Source organism: Somniosus microcephalus, chromosome 14, assembly GCF_052327205.1.
Source record: "Somniosus microcephalus isolate GS21.2 chromosome 14, FLI_Smic_1.0, whole genome shotgun sequence".
Taxonomy (NCBI): Eukaryota; Metazoa; Chordata; class Chondrichthyes; order Squaliformes; family Somniosidae; genus Somniosus; species Somniosus microcephalus.
In genome coordinates this window covers 106,190,678-106,216,997 of record NC_141000.1, presented here as the reverse complement: position 1 = coordinate 106,216,997, position 26,320 = coordinate 106,190,678, and the positions used below count along the sequence as shown (strand labels likewise).

The window sequence follows — 26,320 nt, the reverse complement described above, 5'->3', positions numbered from 1 at the left end:
GACTGAAACTGATGAGCAGAATCACGGGCCCGGCTATTGTGGTTCAAAATATAACGGAGCCTCACCTTGCAATTTAACTGGGCAGGAAGTTGCTGTGTGAAACATGAACTGAAACTTGTGGACTCTTTTTTTAGTTGTGTGGTTAAACAAATAGACTGTAACTTAGTAAAACCTTAAATAAAACTTAACAAATTAAAGTAAACTTTCATTGGTCGGGGTGATGATGTACTCCAGTCCCCGCGGTGCCCACCAGTCGCGTAAGGCCTCAACTGTGCCAGCGGACACCGTGTGCTCCATCTCCAGGGTCACCTGGGCGCGAACATGGCCGTGGAAGAGAGGCAGGCAATCGGGCCGAACGACCCCCTCGACCACCTGCTGCCTGGACCAGTTAATGGCTATTTTGGCCAGGCCCAGGAGCAGTCCTATGAGGAGGTCCTCCGACCTGCCCGCTCCCCTCCGCACCGGGTGACCAAAGATCAGGAGCGTGGGACTGAAGTGCAGCCAAAAATCGAGGAGCAGCCCCTTCAAATAGTGAAAGAGGGGCTGCAACCTCTCACATTCCATATATACATGAAAAACAGACTCCTCCAGGCCGCAGCAAAGGCAGGTGAGGTGGCCTGGAAGTCTGTGAACCTGTTTAAAACTTTATTGAACGGGACTGCTCCGTGCAACACCCTCCAGGCCAAGTCCCCAATAGATAAAGGGAGGACTCCTGCGTAGAGAGATCTCCACTGGGGACCTCCGCCGGACGGCAAGACGAAGATGGCAAAGTGGAGAGTGTGCAGGAGCAGCCGGTACAGGAAACCCCTCCGTGCAGAGTGAAAAGGCACGGGGGGATTTCCCGGAGACGGCTCAAGTTGTGAGGCGCTGAAACTTGTGTAAATAGTCAGCCGGCCAGCCAGCATGCTGCCTGAGTTGCCCTGCTCCACCACAAGTTTTGCCACACCTGTATCTCACCACCGAAACTTATAGAGTTTCCCTGCACTTCTGATCCCTGCTTGGTCAATACACTGAACAGTATTCTCGATAAGTTTCCATTTTTTTTAATGATTTACTTTTGTATTGGTTGTGCCCTTTCAAAAGGGGGCTTTTTGTTAGATTGTATTTATTTGGGTCAGAGCACTGGGACAATTATTGGTCCAATCAAAATAGGAGACTGAATCAGGAGTGACTATATAAAGCAGGGATTTCGAACTGGGCGCTGATATTTTGCACAAAATCAATTTCACGGTGAACTTTTTGCAGAAAAATCAGTTTAAATTCATGATACATTCTAATAGTCGAACATAGCACAATTTAATTTACAGCAAAAATAACATCAGGAATTTCAGAATCTCAGAGCAATTAGGGATGGGCAATAAATGCTAGGCTTGTCAGCAACACCTGCATCCCAGGAAGGAATAAACTGAATCTAAAGTCTGAGTGAGCAGACTACCTGTGGGAGGAACGGAGTCAGAGACCGGGGATAAATGCAGCGCGGAGCAGAGGCCTGGGAGTCTGAGCGAGCGGACCTGTGGGAGGAGCGGAGTAGGAGACCGGGGATAAAGACAGCGCGGAGCAGAGGCCTGGGAGTCTGAGCGAGCGGACTACCTGCGAGGGAGACAGTCGGCAAGCGACACAACGAAGGAGTGACGTCAGAATTCAAAGGTGCCGCTGGCACAAGGGAGCTGAGAGATGAGTATAGGGTGAGTATTTCTGGTAAGTTTTTTCTTGTTCTGTTTTCACTATATTTCTGCTAAGTAGTTCAGAGCCTATCTAATAGAGGGAGGTGCTGATTGGTGGGTAGCTGTTGAGTGTTTCTTGTCAAGTTTATTTCTGCTAAATTACCTCCACAGTCTGGTAAATAGAGGCATGGCAGGGCAATTCAGTCCTGTGATTTTCACATCCTGTGCCATGTGGGATATCCTGGATGCTTCTTGTGGCCTGGACGACCACGTGTGCTGGAGGTGCCGCCAACTGCAGCAACTTGAGCTCCGGGATTCGGAGCTTGAGCGGCAGCTGGAGTCACTACAGTGTATCCGTGAGGCTGAGAAATACTTGGAAAGCATGTTTCTAGAAGTGGTCACCCCGCAGCCTCAGAATGTGCGGGCAGAGAGGGAATGGGTGACCACCAGACAGAGAAGGAGGACCCGGCAGGTAGGGCAGGAATCCCCAGAGTGCATCTCGCTCGCTAACAGTTGTGGAAACTGGTGGGGGTGATGGCTCCTCTGGGGAGAGCAGCCAGAGCCACGGCCACGGTATCATGGGTGACTTAGCTGCACAGGGGTGAGGAAGAAGTGTGGAAGAGCAATAGTGATAGGGGATTCATTGGTTAGGGGAACAGATAGGCGTTTCTGTGGACGCAGACGTGACTCCAGGATGGTATGTTGCCTCCCTGGTGCCAGGGTCAAGGATGTCACTGAGCTGCTGCAGGACACTCTGAGGGGAGAGGGTGAACAGCCAGAGGTCGTTGTCCATATCGGTACCAACAACATAGGCAGAAAGAGGGATGAGGTCCTGCAGGCAGACTATAGGGAGCTAGGAAAGAGATTAAAAAGCAAGACCTCAAAGGTAGTAATCTCCGGATTACTCCTGGTGCCACGTGCTAGTGATTATCGTATCATAAGATTTAGATTAGCAATGGAGAGGAGCAAGGAACAATCTAGAGTAGAACTTCTAAACTGGAATAGGGCTAACTTCAATGGGATGCGAAAGGATCTAGCCAGGGTAAAATGGAACCAAAGACTGTCAGGAAAAACTGCAATAGAACAATGGGTGATCTTTAAGGAGGAGATGTTCCAAGTACAGGCTAGCTACATTCCAACAAGAGGGAAGGGTAAGGGAACCAAAGCAAGGGCTCCTTGGATGATGAGCTTTTTATTTCGACTGGCATTAAATTGACAGCAAAAACAATTTTTTTGAAACAATTTGGAATAAGTTTATTAAACACACACTCATCCATGCACATCAAAACAATAGCCTACTGGTGTCCTATGAACTCTACTCGATTACAACAGGTAAGGTAATGGGTTAGATTTACACAGACTTGTACTTCCCTGAGTCAAGCAATGCACGCGGCCTTTTTCCTTGCTTCTGGTCTGTAGAGGGAGGGCTTCCTGCTTTCCGCGAGGTCATCCAGAGAGAGAGAAAGAGAGAGAGCCTTTGGGTTCCTTGTTTTATATCTTTTTCTATACCATTGTCTCGAGTCTAAATTGCTAAGACCCCAGGATTGGGTCTTCATTTCATGGCAGTTCTTGATTGGCTTTCCTTTGAACATGTGTCTGTCTGCAGTGGCTGGAGCCATTTCTTGATTAAGTTAATTGTTTGTTAACACCTTTTAATGGCTCTTGAGTTTCAATGGTGAGTTTCGATGGGTTTTCGATGGGGATTATCCTGTTATGCAGGTTTCCTTTGTTAAGTTTCGAGCCATTGCCTTACCATGGGGAGATCCATACACATTAAATTCATCTTTATTACATACATCTTACAGTATATTAATAGTCTCGAGTTCATCACACATACAAAACATATATTTTTATTCTTACTGATTCCCCGCCTTGAGGGGGAAATATCCTTATTGACCCCTCATTTGGTTTATCTCCTCAGGGCTCGCATATGATGGGGTCGATTTTCCCGAAGCTGTCGGGAAGAAGGCGGGACTACAACTTTCGGGTTTTAGTCCCGCTTACATCGACGTCTGGCCAATTCGCACGATTTTCCCTTGATTGACCTTGTTAAGCCTGCCCAGCGGGCTCAGCAGGCCAATTAAGGGCCACCCGGCAACAGGTGACGTCACAGACTGAAATTTCATCTGTCAAGAGTTCTTGACAAATGAAATATCCGCGTTTCACAGCTGTTTGAAGCTGCCAAACACTGACAGTCTGAGTCCTAACATGAGTCCTTCTGCACAGACTCAGTTAGAACTCTCAGCAGCACTCAAAGCTGAAGGCTGTCACTTTTGACAGCTCGCAGCCATTCAGCTTTAAGTGCCGGCTGAGTGATGCGCTCCCGACGCCTACAGGAAGAAAGGCTGTTAAGGTAAGTACAGGTAAGTAAACGATCTTTATACACTTTAGACACACCAAACACACTTACCTTTGCACTCATGCACCCATCACGCACCTGAACACCGACATCGCGACCCCTCCAAGTCCTTCAACCTGACGGCCCGCCTGCTCTAACCTGGCGTGGTTTGGAGCCGTCGGGAATCCTACACGACACCCCTCAAAATAGGGATTAGGCTAAAAACTGCCTGTTAACTACCTGTTAACAGGCAGTTAATTGGCACTAATCCCTTCCCGCCTGGGGTCGGCGGGTCCCAGTGCGGGGCGGGTAACCGCCGCCTCTGAAACTTGCGTGGAGCAGGGTTTTGGGTGGGATGGTGTCGGGACCCCCGAATTCGGGATTTCCCCCCCCCCCCCCCACACGCCTGAAACCCCGCCTGACGGCTCCAGGAAAATCGACCCCGATGGTTCAGTTTCCTAAGGAGTTTTCTCAGGTAGCAGATCATGATGATCCCCACCATTACAATTATGGCTTGTGCCAGTATCATAAGCATCGAGAGGGTTCTGAGCCAGGGGTGTTGTCCTACATTATACATTGTTTCCCACCATGGGCTGGCTCCTAGCTTTTGTATAGCTCTGCTGTTTATGGCATTGTTCTGTCATCTGTATCCGTATCATGGTCCTGTGGGAAACAAGATCAGTGCAGTATTTACTCTTTGGCAGTTTTTAACTGATTAATATGACACCATTTCTGGTACTTAATGCCCTTTTTGCCCGGTAACTGAATCAAATAAACCCTGGGGTTCAATCCGTTTATAATCGTATGCAGCCCCCACCACCTGGGCTCAAAGACATGCTTCTTTTTCCCATAATTTGGAATCTTTACGGTGTCCCCCACCTGACACTCAAAGGGACGTACTTTCTTGTCAAATTAACTTTTAATTTGTCTTTTTGGCTTCCCCAATTTCATGGCCACAAATCGATTCATCTGATCAGTGTGATCTACCACTTGTTCCAGCCACTTGGAACTACATGGTTCCATTGTCAAGGGGATCATCCCCGTTAGTGTTAGCTGGCCTGACGTTCTCATGAGTCTCCCCGTCATGCCTGATATAGAGCGACTCCTGTTGTTTTATGAGTTGTGGAACTCATTGCCATTAAGCACATTGGCAGCATGTTAGCCCATTGAGTGGGGTGGTCCACACAATTTTCTAAACATTAACTTGAGGGTCCTGTTCCCCCTTTCGACCCCTCCGGACGACTGGGGTGGTGGGCAAATTGTAGTTTGTGTTTTATCTCCAACATTTCCTGCAGGTGGGTAAAAATCTTACCGGTAAAGTGCGAACCTTGATCACTGTCCACTTGTACCGGTACTCCCCACCTACAAAACACATGATTTAATAGTGTTTCCCATGATTGCGGTGTTGGAGCGGCAGGGGAATGCTTCGATCCATTTAGTGAATTGATCCACCACCACTAGGGCATGCTGAAAATTGCCTTACGCTTGTCGAAGTGGCCCAATGAAGTCTATCTGGAGGTGTGTCCATGGCCCTTGAAGTGGGGGCACGCTTTGAAGCAAGGCTCGGTTAGTGCAGGTGGGAGGATTATGCTGCAGGCACAGTGGGCATCGTGCCACATATAGGTTGATTGTTTCCCTCATGGAAGGCCACCAAGCTGTGGATGCTACTTTATAGAAGGTTACCAGGGCCGAATAGTGCCCTGCTGTGGGCAGGGAGTGAAAGAGGGAGAGCAGTTCCTGACCCACCTCTGGTGAACACACACCACCGGGCAGGCGTATGGCTTTCTTTTGAACATCAGCAACTGCTCTACTGAGTCAGGGGCAGTGCCTAGTGTGGTATTGGGGGCCCAGGCTGCAGGTTGGGGAAGGGGTATGTCAGGGGCAGTGCCTAGTGTGGTATTGGGGGCCCAGGCTGTCGGTTGGGGAAGGGGTCTGTCAGGGGCAGTGCCTAGTGTGGTATTGGGGGCCCAGGCTGTCGGTTGGGGAAGGTGTCTGTCAGGGGCAGTGCCTAGTGTGGTATTGGGGGCCCAGGCTGTCAGTTGGGGAAGGGGTCTGTCAGGGGCAGTGCCTAGTGTGGTATTGGGGGCCCAGGCTGTCAGTTGAGGAAGGGGTCTGTCAGGGGCAGTGCCTAGTGTGGTATTGGGGGCCCAGGCTGTCAGTTGAGGAAGGGGTCTGTCAGGGGCAGTGCCTAGTGTGGTATTGGGGGCCCAGGCTGTCAGTTGGGGAAGGGGTCTGTCAGGGGCAGTGCCTAGTGTGGTATTGGGGGCCCAGGCTGTCAGTTGAGGAAGGGGTCTGTCAGGGGCAGTGCCTAGTGTGGTATTGGGGGCCCAGGCTGTAGGTTGGGGAAGGGGTCTGTCAGGGGCAGTGCCTAGTGTGGTATTGGGGGCCCAGGCTGTCAGTTGGGGAAGGGGTCTGTCAGGGGCAGTGCCCAGTGTGGTATTGGGGGCCCAGGCTGCAGGTTGGGGAAGGGGTCAGTCAGGGGCAGTGTCTAGTGTGGTATTGGGGGCCCAGGCTGTCGGTTGGGGAAGGGGTATGTCAGGGGCAGTGTCTAGTGTGGTATTGGGGGCCCAGGCTGTCGGTTGGGGAAGGGGTCAGTCAGGGGCAGTGTCTAGTGTGGTATTGGGGACCCAGGCTGCAGGTTGGGGAAGGGGTCAGTCAGGGGCAGTGTCTAGTGTGGTATTGGGGGCCCAGGCTGTAGGTTGAGGAAGGGGTCTGTCAGGGGCAGTGCCTAGTGTGGTATTGGGGGCCCAGGCTGTAGGTTGGGGAAGGGGTCTGTCAGGGGCAGTGCCTAGTGTGGTATTGGGGGCCCAGGCTGTCAGTTGGGGAAGGGGTCTGTCAGGGGCAGTGTCTAGTGTGGTATTGGGGGCCCAGGCTGTCGGTTGGGGAAGGGGTCTGTCAGGGGCAGTGCCTAGTGTGGTATTGGGGGCCCAGGCTGTCGGTTGGGGAAGGGGTCTGTCAGGGGCAGTGCCTAGTGTGGTATTGGGGGCCCAGGCTGTAGGTTGGGGAAGGGGTCTGTCAGGGGCAGTGCCTAGTGTGGTATTGGGGGCCCAGGCTGTCGGTTGGGGAAGGGGTCTGTCAGGGGCAGTGTCTAGTGTGGTATTGGGGGCCCAGGCTGTCGGTTGGGGAAGGGGTCTGTCAGGGGCAGTGTCTAGTGTGGTATTGGGGGCCCAGGCTGTCGGTTGGGGAAGGGGTCTGTCAGGGGCAGTGCCTAGTGTGGTATTGGGGGCCCAGGCTGTCGGTTGGGGAAGGGGTCTGTCAGGGGCAGTGTCTAGTGTGGTATTAGGGGCCCAGGCTGTCGGTTGGGGAAGGGGTCTATCAGGGGCAGTGCCTAGTGTGGTATTGGGGGCCCAGGCTGTCGGTTGGGGAAGGGGTCTGTCAGGGGCAGTGCCTAGTGTGGTATTGGGGGCCCAGGCTGTCGGTTGGGGAAGGGGTCTGTCAGGGGCAGTGCCCAGTGTGGTATTGGGGGCCCAGGCTGTCGGTTGGGGAAGGGGTCTGTCAGGGGCAGTGCCTAGTGTGGTATTGGGGGCCCAGGCTGTCGGTTGGGGAAGGGGTCTGTCAGGGGCAGTGTCTAGTGTGGTATTGGGGGCCCAGGCTGTCGGTTGGGGAAGGGGTCTGCCTTCCTCGTGCCAGGCGCTTACAACGGCACATGGCCAGTATTGCTGCTGCAGGGATTTTAAATCTAGGTGATCTGTTGCTAACAGCATTGCAGGGCTCAACAACTATATCCTCTATCTCCCCAACAATCGCAGCGTCCTTGGCCGCTCTGTCTGCTCTGGAATTTCCCTCGCTATGTGGACCCCCTTTTCTATGGGCTGCTGCCTTTCCTAGGAAGCAGGGCTGGGATCGCTGTTTAAGGTGTGACCAGAGCAGGCGTAACCAGGGCCCATGGACCAGGGCCTTACCGTCTATTGTACGGTAGTCATTTTAGTGGTATAGGGGCAAGGAGAGCATGGTGTTTATAATATAGGCACTATCAGACCAAATATTCACGAGTCTATCTGAGGTTTCTTTCCCGGCGGTTAGAGGTGCGGCGATTTCTGCATATTGTGAGGAATGTCGGCTGCATCATCGCTGGATGGTTCTCTCTGGCAATACCTGGTGTGGGGGGATCCCTCGATGTGATATGAGGACCCATCGATATGTACATCTGGGGCTCTTTCTGCACAGGATGGGTCTCAAAGTTAAACCAGAAATTGTGGCAGCAATGTGGTGGGTTTGGAGATAATACCAATGTCTCTTTCCATAAATTCCAATGTCCATTTGCTGAGGCGCTGCGAGGAAACTAGCGAATCTCCAGGTTTCATCAGTGGGTTCAGAGGCGTGTGAGCGCTGTGAAGGATGGTCGCTTGTAGCTCAGAAATGAAGGTAAAATGATGTACCGCCCAGACACATATGCAATGGGCTGTAGCCGATTGGCACAGAACTGCGGCGAAGCTTTGTTCTGTGGCCCCGACCGCCAAATGGAAGGGCTGCGTGGGATCCGGAGGAATCAGACATGCGGGCTGTATTACTGCAGTTTTTAATTTGGCCATGGGTTGGGTGTGAGCATCAGTCCATGCCAGGCGTAGGTCATCACCCTGCAGTTTTATCAAATCATACAGGGGCTTTGTGCACTCTGCAAAGCCTGGGATAAAGTTCCTTTGGTACCCCGCCAAACCCAAGAATGATCGTAGGGCTGTTTTGGAAGTGGGTAATGGTAGTCGCTGTATTATCTCCACCTTGTGGGAGTCGGGGGACGATCCCTCTGGAGAAATGGACTCTCCCAGAAAGGTGACCCGTTCTTTTACCAACTGAGTGTAACGGGGATTCACCTTTAGTCCCGCCTGAGCCAACAATATCGACAGTTCATGCAAAAGGGACAGATGCCCCTCCATGCTATCGGTTGCCAGCAGTAGATCATCTACGTACTGTAGCAAGCAGGTGGGGCGGGAAAAATCTTTTAAAACTGCAGCCATTCTTTTGTGGAAGATCGTGGGGGCATTGTGGAACCCCTGAGGCAGGCATGCCCAGGTGTAGCTCTGGTCCTCAAATGTGAACGTGAATTTGTACTGATCCTCCCTTTTAACAGGGCTACTCCAGAATCCACTGGCGATGTCGAGGGTCAAGAAGTACTTGGAACCAGCGGGAATTTGAGATAATATGGTGGGAGCTTCTCTTACTACCGGTGAGCAGGCTGGCGTTGGAGAATTTAACTTTCTGTAATCAATAGTCAGTCGCCAGCTGCTATCAGGCTTTTTAACCGGCCATGTGGGTGAATTGGTTGTGAAAGTGCCTGTCCTAACAACACCCTGCTCGACTAGGGATTTTATGGTGTCTCGGATGTAAGGGTGACTCTCCCTTGGGATGGGGTACTGTTTAGTGAATGAGTGGGGGGTCCCTCAATAGACACTTCACCTGCCATTTTTACACAATCGTGCTTGCATGTGGCAAACACCGCTAGGTATTCCTGAATTAGTTTTGCCACAGCTTCATTTTTGCTCCCCGGAGGGTCATACTCGGATGGCTTTCTAATAGCAAAAACCGAGTGAGCATCTGATATTTCTATCACTCTTGCATTATTTCTCAATCCCATCCAAACACAGTCCCGATTGTAAACTATTACCACGCCATACTGATCCAACACATCAGTCCCTAAAATTCCCCTTCCGTCGAGGGTGGTCATCAACATCGGCGCTGGGACCTTACAGGTGAGGCCTCCCAACTGAAGTTCAGAGGCCTTCCCTGTATATGCAGTGGTTGTATCACCATTAAACCCTTTAAGGGCCATACCACCCTTGCCCGCCGCTGCATGGCGTTCAGGGTGTGGGGTGTGGATGATGGTAATGGCTGAGCCAGTGTCTATAAGCATAATCTGCTGCCAGCCCCCTTTTAAGACAACAAGGACTACTGGTCTCCCGCTACCATCACGTCGGAACCCCACTTCCGCCCAATCTTTGGAGGCCAAACCCCGTCATAGGGTGGATCCTTGGAGGGGTCCCTCCAATGGGTGTGCATTGGCGATTGCGTGCACCGGTAAGTGATTTTGCATCCCCCCCCATGACAATTTGGGCTTTCATGAGGGTTATCAACTGGTCCAATCGTTGATCCGTCCCAGAGGGTTTGGATTCGTCCTTTTTTAGAAGGGTAACTAACTGAGCCAATTGTTGTTCCATCCCAGAGGGTTTGGGTTCATCCCTCGGGAGGTATCTATGCATTGCATCGTGGTCCGGTGCCTCTCTGGGTCTCCTGCAGTGTTTTGCTAGGTGACCTTCCTTCTTACAATTAAAGCACTGTCCCCTAAAGGGGTATTACCTAGATCCCTCCACCACTGACACTGGTTTCTTTGCGGTGGGTGGTGACTTCGCCTTTAACTGGTCTTTTACCATCTCCCAGGCTCTTTAAACGTTAGTCTCTATGGCCTAGAAATTCGGTTGGTAGCGCCAGCGATTAGCGCCTAAAGAGCCCGAGAATTGGGAATTACCCAATTTTCGGGTGGGCGCAGTGAATATAGCGCCACCTCCCATATTGAGTATCCTTTTAGCGCTGGCGCTAACTTTTTGCGTGCGCCCGCAGGCGCAGGCAGATCATGACGTCATTTCAGTGTGCAACGCCTTTTTAGTGCCCCGGACCGGATATTCGGTGGCGCCCGCAACCTTTCTGCCTGGTGCTATTAGTGACAGTTGGATGGAGCATTCCCAGGCCCTTCTCGGACTCGGGGGGCACTATTTAAAGGGGACAGCACTGTGGTAAACCACTGTTATACCTGTCTGTATGTGTATGTGTATTCCACTAGGTACAGGTCTGGACATGCCTCGGCTGACTCCTCCCACTATTCCAGGTATATAAGTGACTACCTCCCAGTCCCTTAGTATTCTGGACGGGTCGACCACTCGAGACTAGACCTTCATTCTTTAGTTAATAAAAGCCTGGTTGTTACTCGCTTAACCTCAGTCTTTTGAGTAATTGATGGCGCATCAATTTTATTAACTAAATTTTTTATAATGGAGAAGATCCTCACACCAGCATGCCTGGACCTGGACAGTCGGGAAGCAGATGCTTCCACCAAGTTTGCTCACTGGCTCATGTGCTTCGAGGCATTCCTGACTGCCTCCACTGCGGTCGTAACGGATGCGAACAAACTGTCTGTCCTGATCTCCAAGGTGAACCACCGAGTGTACTCAGTCATCCGGACCGTGACCTCGTACACAGCCGCCCTCCAGCTCCTCAAGACCCAGTACACGCACCCTGTGAACGAAGTTTACGCCAGGCACCTCCTGGGGAGTCGCAAGCAACAACCTGGGGAATCGACTGAGGAATACCTCCAAGCACTGTCCGTGCTTGGCCGGGCCTGTGGGTGTAAGGCGGTAACGTCCACTAAGTACACGGAGGAACTGATCCGGGATGCCTTCGTAGCGGGCCACAGGTCCAACTACACCCGACAGCGACTGCTGGAGCAGAGTGACCTCACCCTCGACAAAGCCTCCGAAATCGCACTAACGCTGGACGCAGCCTACCGGGGCATGGATAACTACTCCTCTGCACCGTGGACGCCGCGGGGAACGACAACCTGGGACACGGTAAGACAGTCCCATAGCACCGTGCCACCCCAGCCACAGCCCAACAACGGCCCAACCACCGCAGCAGTGTCCCAAACCCAGACAGCAGTATCCCAAGGCCAGAAATGCTACTTCTGTGGCCAGGCCAAACACCCCAGAGCGCGCTGCCCAGCGAAGAATGCGACCTGCTCGGGCTGCGGGAAAAAGGGACACTACGCTAGCATCTGCAAGGCCAAAGCCACCCCGAACGCCAGCAGCGCCGCGTGTGGGCCGTGCGAGCCGCCATCTTGGGCCCCCAACAGCGCCGCATGTGGGCCGTGCGGGCCGCCATCTTGGGCCTCCCCAGCCATATGCGAACCACCGCAGCAGCAGCCATCTTGGACGACCCCAGCCACATGGGAATCATGGACGCCGCCATCTTGGACACCAGCCGGGACGCAGCAGGCCGCCAACCCCCCCCCCATCTGATAACCGCAGCGACACACCGACCCCTACGCTGGCCTCTGTTACGCTGGACCAAACGAGACCGCACCAACTAGCTAACGTCCATTTTGGACCGAAGGTGAACGGCCATGCAATAAACTGCCTTTTTGACTCCGGGAGCACAGAGAGCTTCATCCACCCCGACACGGTGCGGCGTTGCTCTCTCCCAGTCCTGCCTGTGCACCAGCGGATTTCTATGGCCGCCGAGTCCCAGTCAGTGGACATTGGCGGCTACTGCGTGGTGACACTAGTAGTAGACAGGACTGTGTTCAATAATTTTAAACTCCTGGTCCTGCCCCAACTTTGCGCTGCCGTTCTACTGGGGTTGGATTTCCAGTGCCACCTCAAAAGCGTTACGATGGCGTACGGTGGCCCCCTCCCCCCACTCACAGTCCGCAGCCAGCAGCCTCCAAATTGCCCGCCGCGCACCAGATGCAACCTCTCCACACTCAGAGTCCCACCCCCCCCACTGTTTGCTAACCTCACCCCCGACTGTAAGCCCATCGCCACAAAGAGCAGGCGATACAGTGCCGGGGACAGGGTTTTCATCAAAACCGAAGTGGAGCGGCTCCTGAAGGAGGGGATTATTGAGGGCAGCTCCAGCCCCTGGCGAGCCCAGGTTGTGGTCGTTAAGACCGGCGAGAAACAACGCCTGGTCATCGACTACAGCCAAACAATAAACCGCTACACCCTGCTGGACGCCTAGCCACTCCCCCGCATTGTCAGGGTTGGGGAGCCACGGGGCCGTATAAATACGAGGCCGTGCTCTCCAGGCAAAGGTAGGATCTGGACCCAAGTGCAGAAACCAGACAAGAGACAAATATACAGTACTTTGTTTGAACTTTACTAGATTCACACATAACCAGATTAACACAAGGGACACAGCAATATACATACAAACTAGAGACAAGAGAACTAGAGACAAGTTACAAGACAGCTAGTCAAGATAGGAACTCAGGACAGCTTCCATGAGGAAGCCCACTTGTCTATACTGAGCTTGCGACAAGCTACCACAAGGGGCAACCGGCTTGCCGAGGCACAACTCCAGACAAGCTACCCCGAGGGTAATCGGCTTATCAATGCAAGACTCAAGACAAGATCCCAACGGCTCCCACATAGCAACACGCTAGTCCAAACAGCACCTTACCAAGACAAGCAGCTCAACAGAACAAGACTTAAATACATCTTAAATCCAGAGACAAGAACACAGACTTAGATACATAGCTCGAGAGAACTAGAACACAGATTTAAGTACATAGCTCGAGAGAACTAGAACACAGACTTAGATACATAACTCGAGAGAACTATGGCACAGACTTAGATACATAACTCGAGAGAACTAGAACACAGACTTAAATACATAACTCGAGAGAACTAGAACACAGACTTAGATACATAGCTCAAGAGAACTATGGCAGCCAGCTTGTGAAGGCAAGCTGCCATAGAGAAAGGCTAGTCACACAGAGAACCTAGTCAAGACAAGGAACATTGTCAAGACTAACTCCCTGGTTCACCCTAGTGAGGACTGAGCACTGAGTGAAACAACAACAGAACTTATATACCAAGAAAACCAGGTGCCACCCATAAACAGCTAACAGGCTGATTAAAAACTAACACCAGAGAACGAGAAACAATTAACAAAAGAACAGTGAAGGTGCCATCTAGAGGTTACAAAAAGGAACTGACTGGCACCCTCACACGCATAGCTGACATGGTCAACCAGATCGTGCAGTACCGCGTCTTTTTGACCATTGACCTGAAATCAGCGTACCACCAGCTCCCCATCCGCCCCGAAGACCGCCAGTATACTGCTTTTGAGGCAAACGGCCGCCTCTATCACTTCCTTAGGGTTCCCTTTGGCGTTACCAACGGGGTCTCCGTCTTCCAAAGGGAGATGGACCGGATGGTCGATCAAAACGCGCTGCAGGCCACTTTCCCTTACCTAGACAATGTGACCATCTGCGGCCATGACTTGCAGGACCATGACGCAAACCTCGAGAAATTCCTCCGCACCGCCCAACTCCTGAACCTGACATATAACAAGGAGAAGTGCATATTCCGCACAGACCGCCTCGCCATCCTTGGCTGTGTTGTGGAACACGGGGTCATCGGTCCCGACCCGGACCGGATGCGTCCCCTTATGGAACTCTCACTGCCCCACTGCCTAAAAGCTCTGAAGAGGTGCCTAGGTTTTTTTTCCTACTACGCCCAGTGGGTCCCCTACTATGCAGACAAAGCCCGTCCGCTGATCAAATCCACCTCTTTTCCCCTGATGGCAGAGGCCCGCTCGGCCTTCCGCCGTATCAAGGAGGACATTGCCAAAGCCACCATGCACGCAGTGGACGAATCCATCCCCTTCCAGGTGGAAAGCGATGCATCCGACTTCACTCTGGCCGCCACCCTTAATCAGGCGGGGAGACCTGTGGCATTCTTCTCACGAACCCTCCAGGGCCCGGAGACCAGACACTCCGCGGTCGAGAAGGAGGCCCAGCCTATTGTGGAGGCTGTGCGTCATTGGAGGCACTACCTGGCCGGAAAACGATTTACCCTGCTCACTGACTAGCGTTCAGTTGCTTTTATGTTCAACAACAAGCAGAGGGGCACAATCAAAAATGACAAGATCTTGAGGTGGAGAATCAAACTTTCCACCTACAATTACGAGATCTTGTACCGGCCTGGGAAGCTCAATGAACCCCCAGATGCCCTATCGCGTGGCACCTGCGCCAGCGCGCAGATCGATAGGCTGAGGGCCCTCCACAATGACCTCTGCCACCCGGGGGTCACCAGGTTCTTCCACTTCATCAAGGCCCGCAACCTGCCTTACTCCATTGAGGAGGTCAGGACCATGACCAAGAACTGCCAAGTCTGCGCTGAGTGCAAACCGCACTTTTATAGACCAGACAGAGCCCACCTGATAAAAGCCACTCGCCCTTTCGAACGCCTGAGCGTCGATTTTAAAGGGCCTCTCCCCTCCTCCGACCGCAATGTGTACTTCCTCAACATCATTGACGAGTACTCCCGTTTCCCGTTCGCTATCCCCTGCCCGGACATGACCAGTGCCACGGTCATTAAATGTCTGAACAGCCTCTTCACCCTGTTCGGTTTCCCCAGCTATATCCATAGCGACCGGGGCTCATCGTTTATGAGCGACGAACTCCGCCAGTACCTGCTCGCTAGGGGTATAGCCACAAGCAGGACCACCAGTTACAACCCCCGGGGGAATGGACAGGTGGAAAGAGAGAATGCAACAGTTTGGAAGACCGCCCTACTAGCCTTAAAGTCTAGGGGCCTTCCGACCTCCCGCTGGCAGGAGGTGCTCCCCGATGCGCTCCACTCGATTCGGTCACTGCTCTGCACTGCCACCAATGCCACCCCTCATGAGAAAATGTTTGTCTTCCCAAGGAAGTCCACATCGGGGACAGCGTTACCGCCATGGCTGACGTCCCCAGGGCCGGTACTACTGAGAAGACACGTGAGGACCAATAAAACGGACCCCCTGGTCGAGAGGGTCGACCTCCTCCACGCCAACCCCCAGTACGCTTACATTGCGTACCCGGACGGGCGGGAGGACACAGTCTCCATACGAGACCTCGCACCCTCGGGGACCGCTGTAACCCACTACCCATTACCACCCCCCCCCACGACACCCTCGGGGACCACTGTAACCCACTACCCATTACCACCCCCCCCCACGACCCGATATCCAACCCCAGCAGCCAGCTCGCCTTGGACCGTCACCCATGAGGACTACACTCCAGTGCCCCAGCCTACACAGGATGCGACGCCGGAAGCTCCACCACCCCTGCCGTCGCCACGTCGATCACAGCGGCAGACAAGACCTCCGGAGAGACTCCAATACACGAACTTTTAAATACACTTCACCCCGCCGGACTCATTTTTAAACAAGGGGTGAATGTGGTAAACCACTGTTATACCTGTCTGTATGTGTATGTGTATTCCACTAGGTACAGGTCTGGACATGCCTCGGCTGACTCCTCCCACTATTCCAGGTATATAAGTGACTACCTCCCAGTCCCTTAGTATTCTGGACGGGTCGACCACTCGAGACTAGACCTTCATTCTTTAGTTAATAAAAGCCTGGTTGTTACTCGCTTAACCTCAGTCTTTTGAGTAATTGATGGCGCATCAAGCACTAGTATAAAAGCTGCAGCCATTTGGGCTGGCCATTCTGATCGTTGCTGGAGAGAGTTGCTGACCTTCTGTTGGACAGTACTTTTCTCATTGAGCCTTTGGAGGCACTGGCACTGGCAGCTTGTGGGCCCGGCTCCTGAGCTGGTGATGCAGCATCTGAAAGCAGGGAGGTGGAAGAGTGGCTTTAGCAAAAGGACAGCTTCGCAGCAAGGGATGCCAGATTGAGGCAAGGCTATGACATGGGTCCACAGTGAGAAAGCATGCTGGCGGGGGGAACAAGTGGAAGGAGACAGTTGTAAAAGGTGAGAACCTTTCCATTGCTGTCGACAATGGGGTCGGCAGCTGCAGCGGTTACAAGACCACTCAGACGTCCTCCAAGAATCTGGTGGACTCTCTCCTCGAGATCCGTGAGAGTGACCACTTGTGGAGGTCCTCCACCGGTGCGAAGCTGGTCTTTGCCAATCCTTGCCAGCTTGGACTGCAGGGGAAAGGAGGGGATGTTATGATACCTGATGCCCTGAGTGATCATCTCATGCCCCCCATGGTGGAAGAGCCCTTACATGATGCCCTGGGTGATAATCTCATGCCCCCCATGGTGCAAGAGCCCTTACATGATGCCTTGAGTCAAATGTGCATGTGTGTGCCCAGAAAGGGCCATGGGTGCTTGCTGGCAGGTGGCCAATGGGGCACAGGTCACCCTGTAGCCATAAAGTCAGGTGCAAATGAAGGGATGCAGAAGTTTGCAGAAACAACACCCACCCTAACGACCCGAGTGAGGTCGTTGAATTTCTTTCTGCATTGGACAGGGCTCCTGGTCACCATGCTGCTGGAGTTGACCCTCTGGCATACATCCCTCCAAGCTCGTCGGTAGCCCTTATGATTCGGCCTCCTGCCATTGTCTGGGTAGAGAACATCTCGCCGGCGCTCCACTGCGGCCAATTGCTCCAGAGCCTCATTGGTGAAGCGCTCTGCTCTCTGTCTCATCTTCTCCATCTGGTCCAAGTCTTTAGTGCCAGAGAAGGGCCTGCGCCGATTCTGAGGCCTGCAAGACGCAGAGTGTGGATGCTGAAGCTGACTGGCCTACCCCTTTAAGAGCTGGCCGGTGCCTGGAAGTCTCGTGGTCATCGGTAATTGAGAGCACCTGCGCTGCGCCCGTCCGCGCCGATATTGGGTTGCGCCGGAAGTTTAGCGCCTTAGGAGTCCCGTGCAATGCCTGAATTCACGCCTCAATCACCTTTAGGGGTGATGCAACCCAATATCGCGCCAGGTGGCGATAAGTTGCGTCTGGCTATAAACGTTGCGCTGCGCCAATTCTAACGCCCCAAGCGGGGCTATACCCAATTTCTAGGCCTATATAGAAACATAGAAGATAGGAGCAGGAGAAGGCCATTCGGCCCTTCGAGCCTACTCCGCCATTCAATGAGATCATGGCTGATCCTCCAAATTCAGTACCCTGTCCCTGCCTTCTCCCCATATCCCTTGATCCCTTTAGCCTTAAGAAATATATCCAACTCTTTCTTGAATATACTTAATGAACTGGCCTCCACCGCCCTCTGTGGCGGAGACTTCCACAGGTTCACCACTCTCTGGGTGAAGAAATTCCTCCTCATTTCAGTCCTAAATGGCTTACCCCTTATCCTTAGACTATGACCCCTGATTCTGGACTCCCTGGTCATCAGAAACATCCTTCCTGCATCTAGTCTGTCCAGGCCTGACAGAATTTTATAGGTTTCGATGAGATCCCCTCTCAATCTTCTAAACTCCAGTGAGTATAAGCCCAATCGACACAATCTCTCCTCATACGTCATTCCTGCCATCCCAGGTATCAGCCTGGTGAATCTTCGCTGCACTGCTTCCATGGCAAGAACGTCCCTCCTCAGGTAAGGCGACCAAAACTGCACACAATACTCAAGGTGTGGTCTCACCAAGGCCCTGTACAACTGCAGCAAGACATCCTTGTTCTTGTACTCGAACCCTCTTGCTACGAAGGCCAACATACCATTTGCCTTCTTAACCGCCTGCTGCACCTGCATGCTTACCTTCAGCGACTGGTGCACAAGAACACCCAGGTCTCTTTGCACTTCCCCTTCTCCCAATCTATTGCCATTCAAATAATAATCTGCCTTCCTGTTTTTGCCACCAAAGTGGATAACCTCACATTTATCCACATTATAGTGCATTTGCCATGTTTCTGCCCAATCACCCAACCTGTCCAAATGGTGCTGGAGTTTCACGACATCCTCCTCACAGCATACCCTCCCACCCAGCTTTTTGTCATCTGCAAATTTGGAGCTATTACATCCAATTCCCTCGTCCAGATCATTAATATATATTGTGAACAGCTGGGGTCCTAGGACCGATCCTTGCTGTACCCCACTAGTCACTGCCTGCCACTAGGAAAACGACCCGTTTATTCCAACTCTTTGCTTTCTGTCCGCCAGCCAGTTCTCTATCCAAGTCAATACCTTGCCCCCAATCCCATGTGCCTTAATTTTGCACGCTAATCTCTTATGCAGGACCTTATCGAAAGCCTTCTGAAAGTCCAAATACACCACATCCACTGGTTCTCCCTTATCTATTTTACCAGTTACATACTCAAAAAATTCCAGTAGATTAGTCAAGCATGATTTACCTTTTGTAAATCCATGTTGACTTTGTCCGATCCAGTCACTGCTTTCCAAGTGCTCTGCTATTACATCTTTTATAATGGACTCTAGCATTTTCCCCACTACCGATGTCAAGCTTACCGGTCTATAATTCCCCGCCTTTTCTCTACCGCCTTTTTTGAATAGTGGGGTAACATTAGCTACCCGCCAATCCATGGGTACCGTTCCAGAGTTTATCGAGTTCTGGAAGATGACCAGCAATGCATCTACTATTTCTAGGGCCACTTCCTTAAGTACCCTGGGATGTAGATTATCAGGCCCTGGGGATTTATCGGCCTTCAGTCCCATCAATTTTCCTAACACCATTTCCCTACAAATACTGATTTCTTTCAGTTCCACCCTTTCATCAGACCCTATGTTCCCCGGCATCTCTGGGAAGTTATTTGTGTCCTCCTTTGTGAAGACAGAACCAAAATATGTATTTAGTTGGTCTGCCATTTCTTTGTTCCCCATTATAAATTCCCCCGATTCTGACTGCAAGGGACCGACGCTTGACTTCACCAATCTTTTTCTCTTCACATATCTATAAAAGCTTTTACAGTCAGTTTTTATGTTCCCTGCAAGCTTACTCTCATATTCTATTTTCCCTTTCTTAATTAATCCCTTTGTCCTCCTTTGTTGAATCCTAAACTGCTCCCAATCCTCAGGATTATTGCTTTTTCTGGCCAATTTATATGGCCTCTCCTTGGACCTTATGCTATCCCTAATTTCCCTTGTTAGCCACGGTTGGGTCACCTTTTTTGCTTTATTTTTATGCCAAACTGGGATGAACAAATTCTGTAGTTCATCCATTCGGTCTTTGAATGTTTGCCATTGCCTATCCACCGTCAACCCTTTGAGTGCTATTCCCCAATCAATCCTACCCAAATTGCTCCTCAGACCATCGTAGTTTCCTTTATTTAAATTGAGGACCCTAGTCTCCGATTCAACTACTTCATTCTCCATCTTAATGAAGAATTCGATCATATTATGATCGCTCCGACCCAAGGGGCCTCGTACAACAAGATTGCTAATTAATCCTTTCTCGTTACATAATACCCAGTCTAAGATGACCTGATCTCTGGTTGGTTCCTCGACATATTGGTCCAGGAAACCATCCCGTAAACACTCCAGGAATTCCTCCTCCACAGTATTGTTACTAATTTGGTTGGCCCAATCTATATGTAGATTAAAGTCACCCATGATGACTGCTGTGCCCTTATTGCATGCTTCTTTAATTTCTCTTTTAATGCCATCCCCAACCTCCGCCTTACTGTTTGGAGGTCTATAAACCACACCCACTAACGTTTTTTTCCCCTTAGTATTTCTCAATTCTACCCATACAGATTCCACCTCATCAGAGCTAATATCCTTCATTACAATTGTGTTAATCCCTTCTTTAACCAGTAATGCTACCCCACCTCCCTTTCCTTTTTGCCGATCTTTCCTGAATATCGAATACCCCTGGATGTTGAGTTCCCAGTCCTGGCCTTCCTTGAGCCACGTTTCCGTAATCCCAACCAAATCGTATTTGTTTACTTCTATTTGCGCAGCCAATTCATCCACTTTATTACAAATGCTCCTCGCATTAAGACACAAAGCCTTCAGGCTTGTTTTTTTAATGCTCCTAGACCTATTAGAATTATTATTTACTGTGGCCATGTTTGATTTAAACCGTTGATTTCTCTGACTGCCACTTTTGTTTTTCTCCTTCCTATCTTTTGCTTTTATCCTTGTTTCCCTTTCCTCTGTCTCCCTGATCGGCGGGCCTCACAGCAATCCCCAGGGTGGTTTTAATTAGAGTGGAGTTGGGTCAGGAACATCGTTTTGAATTGTTCCTGATTCTTTCCTGCTGCAGCATTTGTGGGTGCCTGGTTCTGGGTACATTCATAGATATCGTACAGGCCATAGAAGATAGGAGCAGGAGTAGGCCATTCGGCCCCTCGAGCCTGCTCCGCCATTCAATGCGATCATGGCTGATCATCCAAATTCAGTACCCTGTCCCTGCTTTCTCCCCATATCCCTTGATCCCTTTAGCCTTAAGAAATATATCCAACTCCTTCTTGAATATATTTAATGAATTGGCCTCTACTGCCTTCTGGGGCAGAGAATTCCACAGGTTCACCACTCTCTGGGTGAAGAAATTCCTCCTTATTTCTTAGACTATGACCCCTGGTTCTGGACTTCCCGACCATCGGGAACATCCTTCCTGCATCTAGTCTGTCCAGTCCTGTCAGAATTTTATAAGTTTCAATGAGATCCCCTCTCATTTTTCTAAACTCCAGCGAGTACAAGCCCAATCGTCCCAATCTCTCCTCATACGTCATTCCTGCCAACCCAGGTATCAGCCTGGTGAACCTTCGCTGAACTCCTTCCATGGCAAGAACATCCTTCCTCAGATAAGGTGACCAAAACTGCACACAATACTCAACATATTGGCCCAGTAATTCCTCTCCCAACGCGTGAGTACGGATGGGGTACTCACGCGTGTGCCCGGAGGAATTGCCGGTTTTCAGCATGCACAGCGCATGCGCTGAAAACCGGCATTTCCTGTCCTCTGACCCAAGGGGTTAAGAGGCAGAATGCTTGCGACTTGTGATGCAGCGCGTGCGCGCTGAAATTCCTTTTTTCCCCCCCCCCAGAGTTGCCCGAGTGTAAAGGCCTCCGGTTTTTACGCGTGGAAAAACCAGACGTAAGTATTTAGTTTTACAGGTAAGTGGTCTTTTAGTACAATTTAGAAATTTTTTTTCCACAGGTTTATTATTTTTAAAGAATTTACAGTAAGGTAAGTTTCGTTTTAGACCCTATTTTTAAAAAATTTATTTTTTTCAAAAATTTGATTAATTGTTTAAAATATTTTTTTTAACTTATTTATAGTTAATATAATCAGTGGGTTGTTTTTTTTAAATTTTATTTAAAGTTGAAGTAGTGTTTTGGCAGCCCATACTTTTCATGAGTTTGACAGTTCTTACTCTCAAACTCATGAATGAAGTTTCCCCTCCCCTGATTGGCTGCACAGTGCTCACCTGATCCCAGCCGGCACATCGCACTAACTACGCCGCTGGATCAGGTAAGTACATTGCGCCGACAGCTGAACCGGGCCTGTGACAGGAAATGCAAGCAGGCCCGGGCTTCAGATGTCGGCGCGCAGGGTGAGTGCACATCGGGGGCTTGCACGCGCGGCAAACCCCCGAACCTAATTTCAGGGCCATTGTCTCACCAAGGCCCTGTACAACTGCAGCAAGACATCCTTGTTCCTGTACTCAAACCCTCTCGCTATGAAGACCAACATACCATTTGCCTTCTTAACCACCTGCTGCACCTGCATGCTTACCTTCAGCGACTGGTGCACAAGGACACCCAGGTCTCATTGCACTTCCCCTTTTCCCAATCTATTGCCATTCAGATAATAATCTGCCTTCCTGTTTTTGCCACCAAAGTGGATAACCTCACATTTATCCACGTTATATTGCATCTGCCATGCTTCTGCCCAATCACCCAACCTGTCCAAATCATCCTGGAGTTTCTCGGCAACCTCCTCACAGCACACACGCCCACCCAGCTTTGTGTCGTCTGCAAATTTGGAGACAATACATCTAGTTCCCTTGTCTAGATCATTAATATGTATTGTGAATAGCTGGGGTCCAAGGACCGATCCCTGCGGTACCCCACTAGTCACTGCCTGCCATTCGGAAAAAGACCCGTTTATTCCAACTCTTTGCTTTCTGTCTGCCAACCAGTTCTCTATCCAAGTCAATACCTTGCCCCCAATCCCATGCGCCTTAACTTTACATGCTAATCTTTTATGCGGGACCTTATCGAAAGCCTTCTGAAAGTCCAAATACACCACATCCACTGGTTCTCCCTTATCTATTTTACTAGTTACATCCTCAAAAAATTCCAGTAGATTAGTGAAGCACGATTTACCTTTTGTAAATCCATGTTGACTTTGTCCGATCCTGTCACTGTTTTCCAAGTGCTCTGCTATTACATCTTTGATAATGGGCTCTAGCATTTTCCCCACTACCGATGTCAGGCTTACCGGTCTGTAATTCCCCATTTTCTCTCTACCACCTTTTTTGAATAGTGGGGTAACATTAGCTACCCTCCAATCCATGGGTACTGTTCCAGATTCTATTGAATGTTGGAAGATGATCAGCAATGCATCTATTATTTCTAGGGCCACTTTCTTAAGTACCCTAGGATGTAGATTATCAGGCCCTGAGGAGTTATCGGCCTTCAATCCCGTCAATTTCCCCAACACCATTTCCCTACAAATACTGATTTCTTTCAGTTCCTCCCTTTCATCAGACCCTATGTTCCCCGACATCTCTGGGAGGTTATTTGTGTCCTCCTTTGTGAAGACAGAACCAAAATATGTATTTAATTGGTCTGCCATTTCTTTGTTCCCCATTATAAATTCCCCTGATTCTGACTGCAAGGGACCTACGCTTGACTTCACCAATTTTTTTCTCTTCACATATCTATAAAGCTTTTAGTCAGTTTTTATGTTCCCTGCAAGCTTACTCTCATATTCTATTTTCCCTTTCTTAATTAAACCCTTTGTCCTCCTTTGTTGAATCCTAAACTGCTCCCAATCCTCAGGTTTACTGCTTTTTCTGGCCAATTTATATGTCCTCTCCTTGGATCTTATGCTATCCCTAATTTCCCTTGTTTGCCACGGTTGATTCACCTTTTTTGTTTTATTTTTATGCCAAACTGACGTCCCATCTGGGCGCTGCTTGGTCTGACTAAGCATAGCCACTAAGTTTAAGTTTTGGATCCTTAAATGGTTTAGGATCTCGGTCACAACTGCATCCGTCGCTGTGCCACACTGGAGGATCACGCCTGGCAGATTATTCTTTAAAGAAATGGAACAGGCCAAGAGGAGGACTCGTATTAAGTCTCCCTCTTCTAACTTGGGGTGACCCCTCCTGAAGTCTGCCCACCTCCTATTAACTACCAGTGGGTGGTTCCCATTATTAATGGGCCCCAACTCGTGGCTACACACTGTGGCGTCAGCACCTGATATGGGACGTGAGTCGGTATGGTTACTAATGATGTGTCCATGCACATTAGGCCATAAAGAGGTGATCACTACTGCTATGGTTGGCCCTTGTGTCTCCAAGGTATCCCATACTTCACCGCCCTCCTGGGGATTATACTGATTGCCTTCCTCTTCCCAATCTGTCTCCCCCTCATCCCCTTCTGATGTCTCTGTTATGGCACCCCGTGTTACTGCGGATACTAGAGCCTGTTGCTGCCCTAATTTACTCTTTAGCCGCAGTATTTCTAGGTAGCACCAGGAGTGGTCTGCCTCCCTATGTGGCTTCTTAATTGCTTCCATTAATGCCCCCCTAACGTCTTCTACTTCCTGCCGGAGCCCCAGGTTTTCCAATTTATATTTCTTGAGCACTAATCTGGTTTTGTTTGCTGCAGCGACAGCTGCTCCTGCATTTAAATTTGAGAGGCTTTGTTGCTGTAGCAACGAAGCTGCCTGCTCGGCTCCTCTTTCTAGTTGCCTGATACTGTGGGTTAATCGGTCGATTTCTTGTCTCAAATGCTGGATTTCTCCCTCCTTTAACTGCCTAACAAGCTGGATGCCTTCTTTCTGTTCTTTCATACTTTGAATCTCCTTTTCTTTTAGTTGAATCTCTTTAACCTTTAGTGCTTTTAAATCATGTATCTCTACCTTTAAATCTCAAATCTCTTTTGCATCCTGCCTCATTAATTCCTCATCTCTCCGAGCACAGTAATGTGCCCCGAATGCCAAGAGACCATTTGCCTGTTTGGGCCTTAGCTTTCCCTCATCTACCCGCTCCTGGATAAATGCCATGCGCTCCCCAAAGGACGCATGTTGGCCCTTACAGATGCAACGTGCCCGTAACTCTTGTAAGTCCCTTATGGACACCTTTTCGTATATTTTCTCAAGGTAGGTTACAGCGACGTCTTTTGCTGGCTTTTTGTATGCCCCCAATCCCTTCATCCTGTGTCTTTTGAATTTACTTTTAAACCTCGCACCACAGGTTAGAATCGCAGCTCCTGAAATTTCCAATTGTTTAAAAGAATGATCTAAAGCTGTTTCGCCAGATCCCAGATGAGCCCCCCGTTTTGTAAGCTTTTTATTTTGACTGGCATTAAATTGACAGCAAGACCAATTCTTTTGAAACAATTTGGAAGAAGTTTATTAAACACACACACTCATGCACACCAAAGCAATAGCCTACAGGTATTTATGGACTCTACTCGATTACAACAGGTAAGTTAATGGGTTAGATTTACACAGACGTGTACTTCCCTGAGTCAAGCAATGCACGCGGCCTTTTTCCTTGCTTCTTGGTCTGGTCTGTAGAGGGAGGGCTTCTTGTTTTTCCACATGGTCATCCAGAGGGAGAGAGAGAGAGCCTTTGGGTTCCTTGTTTTATATCTTTTTAAGTCCATTGTCTCGAGACTAAATTGCTAAGACCCCAGGATTGGGTCTTCGTTTCATGGCAGTTCTTGATTGGCTTTCCTTTGAACATGTGTCTGTCTGCAGTGTCTGGTGCCATTTCTTGATTAAGTTAATTGTTTGTTAACACCTTTTAATGGCTCTTGAGTTTCAATGGTGAGTTTCGATGGGTTTTCAATGGGGGCTATCCTGTTATGCAGGTTTCCTTTGTTATGTTTCGCGCCGTTGCCTTACCCAGAGGAGATCCATACACATTGGCCCAGAACTTGGTGTCGGGGGCTTGCCGCGCGTGCAAGCCCCCGATGTGCGCTCACCCTGTGCGCCGACATCTGAAACCTGGCCCGCAGTGGATTTCCTTTCAGTGGCCAGGTTCTGATGTCAGCGTGCTGTGCTAACCTGACCCAGCGGCGTAGTTAGTGCGATGTGCCGGTTGGGATCAGGTGAGCACTGTTCAGCCAATCAGGGGAGGGGAAACTTCATTCATAAGTTTGAGAGTAAGAACTGTCAAACTCATGAGAAGTACTGCACCCCAAAACACTACTTAAACTTTAAATAAAATTTTTAAAAACATCCCAATCATTAAATTAAGTATAAATAAGTTTAAAAAAATTTAAACAATAATTTTTTTTTTGAAAAAAATAAATTTTTAATAAAAAGGGTCTAAAACTAAACTTACCTTATTGTAGATTCTTTAAAATAATAAACCTGTGGAAATTTTTTTTCTAAATTGCACTAAAACACCACTTACCTGTAAAAATAAATACTTACGTGTGCTTTTTACAAGCGTAAAGACCGGAGGCCTTTACACATGCGCAAATCCCCCAAAACAGAGGAAATCCAAGACGCACGCGCTGCCCCTTACAGCGCACGCGCTAGCCTCTTCAACTCTTGGGCTGGAGGAGAGGAAATGCCGGTTTTCAGCGCATGCGCTGTGCATGCTGAAAACCGGCATTTCCTCCGGCCAGACGCGTGAGTACCCCTTCCGTACTCACGCGTTTGGGGAGGAATTACTGCCCCATTAAATTCGTCTTTATTACATACATTCCATCAGACAT

The 26,320-nt window shown here is 50.0% G+C and overlaps 1 pseudogene; it reads right to left on the bottom strand.

The window, feature by feature from the left end:
- Window positions 1-5,194: 5,194 nt before the first annotated feature.
- On the bottom strand, window positions 5,195-8,068 carry LOC147107804 (protein NYNRIN-like; annotated as a pseudogene).
- Window positions 8,069-26,320: the final 18,252 nt, after the last annotated feature.